Source organism: Saimiri boliviensis, chromosome 6 (genome assembly GCF_048565385.1).
Source record: "Saimiri boliviensis isolate mSaiBol1 chromosome 6, mSaiBol1.pri, whole genome shotgun sequence".
Classification (NCBI taxonomy): domain Eukaryota; kingdom Metazoa; phylum Chordata; class Mammalia; order Primates; family Cebidae; genus Saimiri; species Saimiri boliviensis.
Window position 1 is genome coordinate 32,888,868 of NC_133454.1, and position 13,656 is coordinate 32,902,523.

A 13,656-nucleotide genomic window follows, 5' to 3' on the forward strand; every position below is an offset into this window, starting at 1 on the left:
ATAACAAATCAGTAAGCTTGATGGTATATTGTAATAACCTGTTTACAGTTACAAATACAATACAATCAGTTATAATAACCTGTTTTGCTTTTTAAAGTTCATTTTTCATAACCTTACAGTAACTTTGACAGTTTTGATTTTTAGATCTCTTCTCCCAAATGTTGTTTTCTTCTGAATGTGATTTAATCTTCTTTTCTCTATACTGCACTTACCTCTTAAATCTACAATTTCATTTGAGCTCATCAGTAAGAGATATGTTCTATCACCTTGGGATATTCATCAAACGCACACCCCACTGTCAAGCGACAGGTTTTCATCATCTTGGAATTAGAAGTCTGTGTTCTGATTTATGGAGAGGAAGAACTGTTAAACTGTTTGAATGGTTGGAAAAAAATGACTCAGCAGTTGAATTCTTAGCTGCTTAGAGAGCTTTCAGCTTCCTATAAACCTCGGCTGAAAGTAAAGGTAAATCCTACCTCGAAGCTTGATTCCTATATACCTTCAGCTGCCTTAGAGGGGCAGTGCTGTCTCATGTATCAGACAAGAAAATGCCAGCCAGGAGATTTAGGATTTCTACGTCTTCTGGAAGCCTGAAGCAAATCACTTAGCTTCTCCGTATCGCAGTATCCATATTAAAAGATGAGGGTAAATAGTGTCTATCTTGAGGGTATGATAACAACAAATCAAAAGATACTGTATGAAAAGTTGGAATACTTAGGTATTTTGGTAAGAAAAGTATGCTATTATATAATAATTTTCAGTTAATATCCTGGTAGTTTTTAAATGCCAAAAGTCTCTAAAGTTGGGCCATATCCTCCATGAAAGTTGCTCTGGCTCTCAGTATGGTATCCAGAAATCTGAGAAGGAGCAGGAAGAAATATTCAATATAGTCAGAGAATTTCTAGGTAGAATAACCATATCTGTAGATTGAATAGGCATGCTTTTCTTTCACATATACCTATATACACACATACTTTTTCAAATATATGTAGATACCATTGAGCTATTAATAAATAAAACATTAAAAAGAAGTTACTACATTGATAACAGTTATTGTGTATCATTCAATTAGTATCAGAGAAAATCACAACTATTAGGGTCAGTCAAATTTTGTTGATATTAAGAAGGGGCATTTATATATGAGAATCATATTTCTAAAATTTTGTTTTTACTTTAGAAACTAATCACTACCATATGAAATATCTGGGTTTTGTTGTTTTTTTTTTGTTTGTTTGTTTCTTTAGCAAGCTGCTAACTGAAAATAGGCTATAATTATGATTATTTCCAAAAGATTTCATGGTCACAATCATCTATCAACTTGTTTCAAATTCTTATTACATCTCTGACTCTGGACCTTTTCCAAACTAGAGATTATCTTGCCCTGCCTCCAGAGATTACGTTTTAATAAATATAGCATCCTGAGTGATTCTGATGTGTAGTTAGGTTTGGTATCCACTGTAGTAGACTGCTTGCTTATCAACATATCAGTAAGTATTCAGTATCTGCTGGAAGCCAAATGGTTTCCAAAGAAGACTTCTTGTCCTAAGGAAACTTATATTCTCCTTAGTAAAATAAAATGTCTTTGGTTTAATTTTGCTTGTTACAAATACTTAATACAATTTGAATATCTCTTTTCCAAAATGCCATAAGGATTTGTATTTTTTTTCTTTCAGATTTTGGAATATTTGCATTAAACTTACTGGTTGAGTATCCCTAATCGAAGCAATCCCAAATCCAAAATTCTCTTTGAATGTCCTGCTTTTTCCATGCTTAAAAAGTTTTGGATTTTGGAGTATTTTAGATTTCAGATTTTTGGAGTAGGGACAATCAGTCTGTACTTTCTAATGGTAAGGCATTATTATGCACTACAGAAACAAAAGAGGTACTAATTAATACTTTTGGCATAAATGAGGCTGCAGGCATATTCCAAAAATTTAATCAAGCCAGAGTTGAAGGTATGGGGTACACATGCTGAATATGATTGATAATTTTTTAAAATATATATATGTATTTTTTTATTGCATTTTAGGTTTTGGGGTACATGTGAAGAACATGCAAGATCGTTGCATAGGTACACACAAGGGGCTGATATCCAGAATTTACAAAGAACTAAAACAGATCTACAAGAAAAAAACAAACAAGCCCATTCAAAAATGGGCAAAGGATATGAACAGATACTTTACAAAAGAAGACATACAGGAGGCCAACAAACATATGAAAAAATGCTCATCATCATTGGTCATTAGAGAAATGCAAATCAAAACCACATTGAGATACCATCTCACGCCAGTTAGAATGGCGATCATTAAAAAATCTGATTGATAATTTTTATGTCTAATCAGCTATAACCTCCTCCAAGAGCACAGGCTGCTACCTATTCTTGTAAATATTCTTGGGAAGGCAGAAAAATGTAAGTCCTTCTGCAATGAACCAAGTGAGGCTGAATGTGTATAATTTGGTTGGGGTTAAGATTAAAAAGAATGGGTTTTGGTTTATAAAGGGGCCATAGAGCAAGACTACCATTCTTGATAAAAAGAACTAGTTTGGGCATGATTATTATCTGTGTTTGGATGTTTAGGGTGTTAGGGCTGAATACACTGCTAATTAACTAAATGTTCTCTGTGGTAATCTATGAATGGAAATTGTTCCAGAATTGTTTTCAAAAGATGGGGTTTGCAATGCCAATCTGGTTTGAAGGATAGAATTTATCTTAAAGCTATTCTTAAGAACTGTGATGGGCCTGAAATGAATTGTATTTGCAAACTAACAAGTTAGCCTACTGTTTGATGGACACTGAAAAAAGCAACAAAACACTTGGTGTAAGACAGGGGGCTTTGATACTCACTGTGCAGCAAGCCATGTGAAATGCACGTTTGTGTCATTTCACTTGACTCTCAGTCCCATGAAAGTGACGAAAGAGGGACAAGGAAAATCCTGCACATTTGGTTTGATTCATCACAGCTAAAGAAACTCAAGTTTAGGGAACTCAGATATTTTATAATAGATTAAAGGAAAACCGGCCTTTTGTCTCAAAGGTGGACATTATTATACTGGGGAGTAAAAATCTTACTCTTTGTTTTACAGGAAGACACTAAGTCTATCTTGATAATTGCTCACTACACAAACATCCTTGGAAAGATGGTTTGGAGCAAAGATTGTCAGTGCCATTGCTCACAACATGGAAAACTTACGGAGAAATGACTTCCAATAGCTATATCATCTGTAAAGTGTAATATATTTATTTAGTCTGTATTTAGTTTAAGATGCTTTTGAAGAGTAATGGAGGTTATGGATGGGAGATTTGAGTGGCCCAGTCACAAAAAAAATGCTTGACACTGTGCTGTAATTTGGTATACTACCCTCCAGATTTCACACTAAAATTTGTTCTCCAGTGTTGGAGGTGGGGCCTAATGAGAGGTGTTTGGGTTATTGGAGTGGAACTCTCATGCATAGATCAGTGCCCTCCATGAGTGGGGGAGGTGGTGAATAAGTTCTCATTTTATTATTAGTTCCTGTGAGAGCTGATTGTTAAAAAGAGCCTGGCATCTTTCTTCTCTCTCTGCCTTTTGACTCCTCTCTTGCCATGTGATCAATGCACATTCTGGGTCTCCTTCTTCCTCCATGAGTGGAAGCCGCCTGAGGCCCTCACCAGATGCAGATGCTGGAGTAGGGACAGTCTGTCTGTACTTTCTAATGGTAAGGCATTATTATACAAATAATGCTTCTTATACAAACTGAAGAACCATGGACCTAATGGTTCTTTTCTTTATAAATTACTCAGCTTCAGGTTTCCTTTATAGCAACACAAACAAACAAGGATGTACTGAAAATAACTAAATATATTCACACAGTTTCATTATTTTTTGTTAATTAGTTTATATACCATAGACTCTACATGTTCTAAACAGAGATGGCCATATTCAACCTTTTCTAAAGCATCCTTGGTAGGTGGAAAGCCAGTTCCTGTTTAAATGCCTGTAAGACAGAAGTTTCTTACATTACACATTCATTATTTTGACTGGGCAGTGTGATAGGTGCTGGGGTCACATGTATGGAAGGAGGAGGGCTTTTTATCAAGAAGCTCTCCCTTAAGTCAAGGAAATACTGTAAAATGGCACTTTTTGTGAAATTATAGGGAAGACTATCCAATTCAGCATAATGTTTTGAAAGATTTGTTTGGGAAAGGTGAATTTTAATTTTCTTGAAAGATATACATTGTCTGAGCAGGAAACATGAAGAATAGGAAGAGGGGGATACTGTGTTTAGAGAAATGGACGAATGGAAGAGTGAGATAAATTCAGGGCACATTGAGCCCTTCTGAATTGCTGACACGCCGTATAGAATGTGTGTGGATGAGTAGTAGGCGGTGAAACTGCAGAGCAGGCAGGCATCATAATATACAGAGATGTGTGTGTGAAGCTAAGGGGTTTTTAAAACCTATAGACTTTTTAGAATGTTGGTGATATAATCACATCAGAATTTTAGGATGATTCTTCAGAGAGCCTTAAGGATAATTGATTAGGGAATAGCTAAAGTTTGGATAAGAAGATTAGAAGCAGAGAAAGAAACCTAGAATGTCACAATAATAATCAAGACCTAAATTAAGGGTGTGTCAATAGGAATGGGGGAGATATTTAGGGAGTAGAATCAATAGGACTTGGTGACTGTTTCGATGTTGGACATTTAAAAGAAAGTCTAGAATGACTTTGTTGTTGTTAACAGGGCAACTGTTCAAGAAAACAATATTGGAGGAAGAGAATTTTGTATGTATGTGTGTTGGGGTGGTAGTGTTAAAGGGATAATGAGTTCATCTTGAACATATTGAGCTTATTCTGAATAGAATTTAAATAAGGTCATGGCAGAATGACAGAAACAGAGGATCAAGAATGGAATTCTAAATAACATCAACATTTATGGGACAGCCACAATTGTTAAAAATTGTGTGTTATCATTCCTAGAAAATGGATATGTTACATGTACTACTATCATTTCTTGTAAAAATAAAAAATAAATAATAAGGCTTTGAGAGAGAAGCATAATGTTTACTCTCCACTTTGAAATAATGATATCTTTGGGAAGATGACATTATATATCCACAATATTATCAAAATATGTGGTCCCCAACTATGTCATACCCAGATGAAGGCTTAACATTTCTAGAAAAGGAAAAATCAGATGGATTATTTTTATAGATAAAACTGTTAGAAAAGTAGTTTCTTCTATGCAATGGCCATGTTAAAAAAAATAGTGGACTTTGTAAAACTATAAAAGAGAACCATTTGCTAAAGGGATATATTGGAAGCATTTATTTTGTGCCCCTGTAAAAAAATAGGTTCTTTTCCAAATATAGTTATCTGACCCTCAAGGGAATCTACTTTGAAACTTTTATGCTACATATTCTACATAAACATTCCTTTAAAGTGGTATTTTTATCTTTCTGGTAAAATTGATTTAGTATATATATAAAAGAAGCATTCACTTAATAGAGCTATTCATCTGGAAGGGTTAGCATTCTATTAGATTTTATTGTGCTCTTTGGTATATTTTCTAAGTTATTTTAAGCAGGCTTTCATTTAAATAATTCTAGCAACAAATAAGATTATTTCTGGATTTGCAATGAGAATTACTGGCTTCATCAGAGCATCCTAATATCAATGATACATTTTTTGATCAGTGAACTTATGATAAGATGTTCTGTGTCACTATCAAGCAATGAGATTTAAAAATATCTTTGTTGTTTTTCAATCCCACAAATAAATTAAAAAAGAAATTGAGAATAATTAGTATTGGTGTGGGTATGGGAAACTTCATAGGGACATACAATTTTTCTGGAGGGTGATTGGCTAATAGATATCAAACACTAAAGAAGTGTACTACCACTGGCCTATAAATTATACTTCTAAAAATTTTAAAATATAATTTTTTAGTAATTCTTAGAAGTATAACTAAAATTAAAAATTCAAAATTTTAGTTATACTTCCAAGAATTATTTTAAAATTATACACTTTTGTATATAAAATTGTTCATTATACTGTATGAAAATTAGAAACAACTTAAAATATGTCAACATAATTCTTGATATGTTTACATACGTACTAAGCCACTTTATAAAATTGTAAGTATTATGCTTATGTTGTCACAAAATATTAACTAGAAAAAAATAAGGTTTCAAAATGATATGTAGTCTGAGTAGATGAGCTCCATTCATTCCACTTTAAGACCTCTTAGTTGAAAGTCCATAGATTCAGTAAATAATTATAATTCAATTCCGAACACTTGAGAATGGTGTGAAATGTACATTCTGAATATAAAGAAAAAAGTTCTTCAAGATCTCATTTGTATATCTCCCGACGGTCAATGCCTTCCAGCTCTCTGGTGCTTGGTCACTCATCATGAGTAGAGGCTGTTTCTCAGCTCCTTTCAGCCTTAGATTTATGCTTGCGCCTTCTCTAATGGAAATCACCTTTTTCCTCCCAACTGTGCAGTGTCGTAAAAGTCCAGAGAAGACTGGGAGTTTAACATTGGTGATAACAAATACAGACTTCTGTGTCAGTTTTGGTGGCATGTGGACTTGGAAGTGATCTATGATCACTCCAAAGCTAATAAATTTATATAATCTTGTGTTATTTAAAAACTATGTGATATGGTTTGGCTGTGTCCCCATCCAAATCTCATCTTGAATGGTAGCCCTCTTAATTCCCATGTGTTGTATGAGCGAGCTGGTGGGAAATAATTGCATCGGGGGGCTGTTTCCCCCATACTGTTCTTGTGGTAGTGAATAAGTCTCATGAAAGCTGATGGTTTTATAAAGGGAAAACCCTTTCACTTGGATCTCATTCTCGCTTTTCTGCCACCATGTAAGACATTCCTTTTACCTTCCACCATCATTGTGAGTCCTCCCCAGCCATGTGAAACTGTGAGTTCATTAAACCTTTTTTATGTTATAAATTAACCTGTTATGGGTATGTCCGTATTAGCAGTGTGAAAACAGACTAATACACTATATATATATATATATAAACACAGACTATATATGTAATCTGGAAGGCAATATATTAAAATGTTAAAGTTATATTAATATAGAGCAGTAGTATTTCAATTTGTTCACTTTTATATGCTTTTCCGTATGTCTTGACTTTCATATAATAAACAGATATTGATGTTATCACAAAGCAGATATTGATATTATAATACAATAAAGTTATTTCAAAATGGTTTATTACAAATTTATGAAGGATCATTTATGTTGAAATTGGCCTGGTGTTACCATCATTAAATGCTGAGGACATACACCAGGCCTGAGATATTAGATCAGCTGACCAGTGATAACTGTCAATACTGGAAATTCTAACTTTAGCTCAAACATGGAACAATTTCCTACTAAAAAAAGATGTTATTACAGGAAACATTCACATAGCTCATTTGCTATCTCAAATGTTTATTTTATAAAATTAAATTATTTTTATTAAAGGAAAGGGAACTGCCATGATAATTCCCAGAGAAAAGAGTAGGCAAAATTAAATCTTTAACTTGCTCTCTTTCATATAAAATATAAGGGAAATCCTACTTTTCTTTCTGTAACAAAACAAAATGTGGCAGGTTTTTTAAAAAAATCAAATGATGGAAATTTTGAGGGCTCTGACTCATTTAAACTGTAATTTCCCTGTCTGAAACATGTTAATGAATGGATAGCAAAGACAGTCTAGGTAAGCCAGACACATTGGCTCATGCCGGTAATCCCAGCATTTTGGGAGGACAAGGCAGGTGGATCACCAGAGGTCAGGAGTTCGAGACCAATCTGACCAACACGGTGAAACCCTGGCTCTACTAAATAAAAAAAAATTAAGTGGGCTTGGTGGTTCATGCCTGTAATCCCAGCTACTTGGGAGGCTGAGGCAGGAGAGTTGCTTGAATCTGGGAGGAGGAGGTTATAGCTAGCTGAGATTGTGCCATTGCACTTCAGCCTGAGCAACAAGAGTGAAACTCCATCTCAAAAAAAAAAAAAAAAAAAGTCTGGGTAATGGGGTAATGGGGATTTTTAATGAAAAGACTTCATATCTTTATCTTTTGCAGAGTGAAGGTAGAAATTTTATATTTTATCTGAAGAATTGAAGAGTAAAATTAGGTTATCTACAGATTATTCATTTCGGGGACACACTTTTAAAAGCCTTCTTCAGGTCTAGGAGATTTGGCAAAGGTACAAGATAAGGATTCCATCCTCCTTAGCTGAGGGGCCAATTAGGTCAGGAGGCAAGGAAATGTCTAGGTTATCTCTAAATTTACACACACACATTCTTAGACACAGGAAACTAGTATTGAGTCAGTTCATGGCTTTTTAGAGCAAGCTTCATGAAATTTGGAGTTAGGCATGATTGCTTCTCATGGTGACTAACTATAACCTGAAATTTAAGCGCATTCCTTGTGGTTTAAAAAAATAATATTTCTGAAATACGTAAATGTGTTTTTGTTTTTTAAAATTTCTTTGTTCCTGATCTCCCTTTCTTCCATCAGAGGCATCCGTTCAACTTGAGGGCTGATTGGGATTGTATTAATGGCATGATAAGTAAAGTTCATATTAATCTCAATATACAGAGTAGTATTTTGAGTCCTCATGTTCATAGTCATGAAAATTTTCTATATTAATTTGGCTTTCATTAATATATGAAGAACTACCCCTGAAAGACGCTATCATAAAATTCTACAATGAGCCAGGGCTGGAGAAAACTGAGAACATGTCTTAGTAATTTTTGCCTCATGGAATGCCTACGTAGCTTGGTCCTAGGATATTGTGGGAAGAAGGACAGTTAGGTGTGGTGAAGGAGTCACGGTTGATGTCTCTGCTTTCTCCTTAACAGGATGAAAGCAAGAACAGGTTCCTGAGCATATTCTAGGAGAAAATGATCAAGACTTGTCTTATTAGAAGTAGAGAGACATATACTAATATTTCCAGGAATCCCTCACAATCTGGAGGCAGGAATTATGATTTTATATTACAAGCACATCCACCAACACCACTGCCTGTAGGAGCAACTAAAGATGAGGTTAGAAACACAAGGGTCCTTGATATACAACTAAGCACCATACTGGATCCATGGCTGCTAGTATGTAAATCAGGGTCCATGAGGAGCACAGGATAGTGACTTGAACTAATTGTTAGGAGATCTGAGTTTTGAATTCCAGTGCAGCCATTGACTTGTCTAGGATATTGAACATAAAGATTAACTTCTTGGAGGATATTTCCTCTTTTATATAATGACTCCAAAATGAATGTCCTTGGGACAAGAATGGTTGATATCTGAGGTTCTTTGTAATATTCTGTAATTTTCTGACTAGACTCTGTCCTTTGAAAACCACATGAAATCTTTTAGAGCTCTCCCTTATATTTTCCCTTGGGGGCATTATGTCAGTTTAAAGAATTCAAAGAGCAAGAGAAGAATAAACAAAAAGACAATGTAATGCAGTGGTTAAGAGTGTGGGCTGTGGTGTGTGGCACTGGTGTGGATTCAGATTCCTAATCCATGCCTTATAGCTATGTGACCTTAACTTCCTCAAGCCTCAGTGTCTTTATATGTGAATTGAAGATAACAACACTCATATCTTCTTTCTCCTCTTTCTGTCCCTTAAGGTGTCCATGAAATCTTTCTGTCAAAAATGTAACCCATATTTAATGAACACTTACTATGTGGCAAACATTCTTCTTGATGCTCTAGTTTTTCTTTTCTTTTTTTTTTTTTTTTAAATGTAGGAGAAGAAATTTTGAAAGGCTGCCAGGGTCATGCCCAAGATTTTAAAGATAGGAGGTAACTTAAAATGAGGAAAGACCTCCTATTTCGGTTTGACTAGGCTTCTTATTCTTATTTTAATCACTTATTCCTTATATTGAAAGTTATAGCTTTGAGCTCTTTTTGTAATTTTATAAATGCTGAAGTGTAAACATTAATTGGACATCTGAGGCAGGCTGTATTTGGGCAACTCTTCTCTACCTTATTGTGACATACATTAGGATGTTTGAGCTGGGATCTCTGTCATTCCCTGCACTCTAACTGCATGTCTACTTTTCTTCTATCAATAATAAAAACATACCCATGTATGCAATTGATGCTACCTTTATAAATGAAAAAACATTTAATTTTGCATAATTAACTTAAAAAGTAAATTATTGAGGCCAGGTGGGTAAAATGGAGGCTCATGCCTGTAATCTCAGCACTTTGGGAAGCCAAGGTGAGGCCAGAAGTTGGAGACCAGCCTTGTCAACATAGCATGGTGTTGCTGTGTTGCCATCTGTACAAAAACCTTTTTAAAATTATCTGGGCAAGTAACATGTGCCTTGTAGTCCTTGCTACTTGGGAAGCTGAGAGGCCTGTCTCAAATAAATGAATAAATAAATAATTTACAAATTGTTTGTGAAATACATCAGTACTGTACTTAAAAATAATTGCTATAGAGGTTTTGGAAATTTCAAGACCTGGAATTGGGTTTTTGCTGTAAAACTTGAAGTTAGGAAATGTAGATTCTCTTCCCTATTCTATTTACTAATTACGTGCTAATGAGCAAAGCCCCCAATCTCTGCAAGTTTCAGTTTTTTCTTAATAGGATAAAATATAAATATTTCTATTCTCACAGAATTATTGTGAGAATCAAATAAGGTCATGCATAATAGGATACACTGCACAAATTTTATTTATAGCTCTTATTCTTTGAAGGTCCATTTAGACTGTTCTTACCTTTACTTTGAGTCTTTCAAGGCTATTACTGCCTACTGTTTTGTGCTAACTTAAATGAAACAATTCTTTTTCTTTTAATGCTTGTTATACTCTATTAAAAACAATGTGGATAGTATGGGGAAATTCTAATCCTAGATTTTTTTTTTTTTAAAACCTATGGTTCCACATTTTTTTCCCTCTAAATCATGTCTCCTCTCCTATTGGAAACAGATGCAGAATGATGAAAAGATTTCTTAAAGCAACATGATGTCTGTATGTATATGGCTACATCTTCTTTTTAAGTGTTTGTTTTCATGATAACATCAATCATATAGTCATCTTTTGGGTACCGTATCTATTATAATAGGGTAAATTCAAAATAGAACATTTTCATGAAGGTAAAGAAATAGAATTGTATGTTGATTTTTTGATAGATTGTAATTTATTGTTTATTCTCTCCTTACTGAAGATTTTATGAAGGTTGGGAGACAGTCTAAGCCTAGGAAATCTTTAAAAGTGACTATTGCATTTACTCTCATTGAGTCCTATACAATCATATTTGCCAATTAAAAAATATAATTAAAAGTTCTGTATTTACACATTGCCAATATGTAAGAGCTGTTTTCTGTGACATGTTTCTCAGTGTATTTGATACAAACACCTATTTAGAGGGAATTGCTTTAAAAATTTTTTAGACCTGCACCTTTAGACAAACAAATCAGAATCTGTGAAGGTGGAGCTCAGCAGACTATATTCTTAACAGGAAACTTGTTGATTTTTATGGATACTAGGGTTTGTAAAGGATTTGTCTTTCATCGAAATACTTGCCAATTAGCTTTAGTCAATAGTCCACCAGGAAATGAGTATGAAAACACAGATCAAAGGAGGATAAAAATTCTCATTAGGTTTTAATAATGCTTAATCCTCTAATTCCAGTGGGAAATATGATAGATAGTAAATTTGGGTCAAGGTGAAAACTTAACATTTTGTTTCTGTTAATGATCAGTAGATTATTCATTACACTCTCTTTTTTGTTTCAGACTTTTCTATGATTCTAATTTATGTACAGCCAAATAAATCTTGACTCATGTGGCAGATGTTTTATCATTATTATCATTATAAATGATCACTTTAATAACTCTCTGATTGTATTTATTTTACAATGGATAGCAGGCTTCATTTCTTCTTTAGACTGAGTGACACTACTTTCATTGGAAATGTGGTCTAAAAACTGATTAGTCTCATTAGTCTCCCTTGAGAAGAAAACTCAAACAAATATTTAAGGGACAAAGCACAGGAATGGGTAATTTAGTAGGTGAATAAGAAATGGTCTCTACCTTCTGGGAATTTAATAAAATTAAAGAATCTAGTCTTTATCAAATATCATTCAATTTCCTGACATTTGATGATCACCAATTCTGTCCTCCTTGCCTGGTACTATCTGCCAATCAAAAGATTAGTGAGACCTTTTATGAAGCAATTTATATTCTGATGAATGAATTTGATATGTCAAATTTCTGTATGTTTTACTTCTGTTGAATGAAGACCAGACAGGGCAAATTCCTAAAAAGAGAATGAACTGTACATTACTTCTTAATCAGTAATAGAGATATTACTTCATTTTCCATAATATAAATCTGAACTATCATGAAACATTTTATGATGATTAGTAAAAAATACAAATCAATTACCTTTGGAAATTTATTATGGGTGTTTCATAATAATTGGGAGATTGCCTAACTATAATTTATTCATCTGCTTCCTGTAATGACATTATTAATACATACCTTGGTGTTATCATTTGAACTGTTATTAAGATTCTTTTTAGAGCAAATAATTAAGTTTCCTGCATAGCAAAGAACATATTACACATAGGGTTTAGTAATAAAAAATGATTTTTTACTTTAAGTACTTATGTTGAGGACATCTAGCTGTCTGGATTTTAAGCTCTTTGCTCAACCCTGGCTATCATAAGGAAGAAGAAAGTATCCTAGCTACTTGGTAGGAAGCTCGCTTCTATCACACAGAATGTCTTTCCTGGGACCATGCAGATCACGATTTTGGACATGGTTCCCTTGATCTTTTGGTGGATTTTAGGGGCAAAGAAAGTGACCCACATTCAGAGCAGGAAGTAGCACGGGGTGAAAGTATGCTATTTCGGTTTAGCCATTGGCAGGCAGCTTGTGTTAGTCAGCTCAATTAGACCCCTACCTAATGGCTAGGACAGAGGGCTTTCTGTATCCCGGGGTTTCTTGCCGTCGTGTACCAGAAGAATTGGATTACATGTGGGCTTGGAGAAGGAGTGCAAGGTTTATTCAGTGAAAGTAGCTCTTAGGTAGATTGGGGGCCAGAAGGGAGATGAAGTAGGAGGGTGGTTTTTTCCCTGGAGTTGGGCCACTGAGCAGTCTGGGCTCTCCTCCGACTGCCACGGCCGGCTTCATTCCACCAGCGTGTGGCCTGCCGGCTTGCTGCCATCTGTTGTTGAGCTCTTCTGCTAGTGCGTTCCTCTCACCGTCCAGCTGCTTGTGTCTTCTTCTGCCGATGTGTTCCCCTGGACGTCCAGCTGCTTGTGTGCCTGCCCACTAGGGTCTTGAGTAGGGGTTTTAAAGGCACAGGATGGGGACGTGGTGGGCTAGGGTGGTCTTGGGAAATGCAACATTTGGGCAGGAAAACAGAAATGCCTGTCCTCACCTAGGTCTGTGGGCACAGGCCCAAGGGTGAAGCCCTAGCCAGGGATCACACCCTTCCCTTCCTAGCACTTACATATATTAAAATAAACGGATGAATATAATCAATAATGTGGACTGAGTTCTGGTTTACTAATTATTTAGTTGATTACAGACAGTCTCAAGTAAAAATTCTTTCTGACTTCAGTAGAGGTGTTTGACCTGATAGACCTAGTCAGTATTTTCTCTCGGTTTGTTAGTGCTCAGTGTAGACAGAACAGCATCCA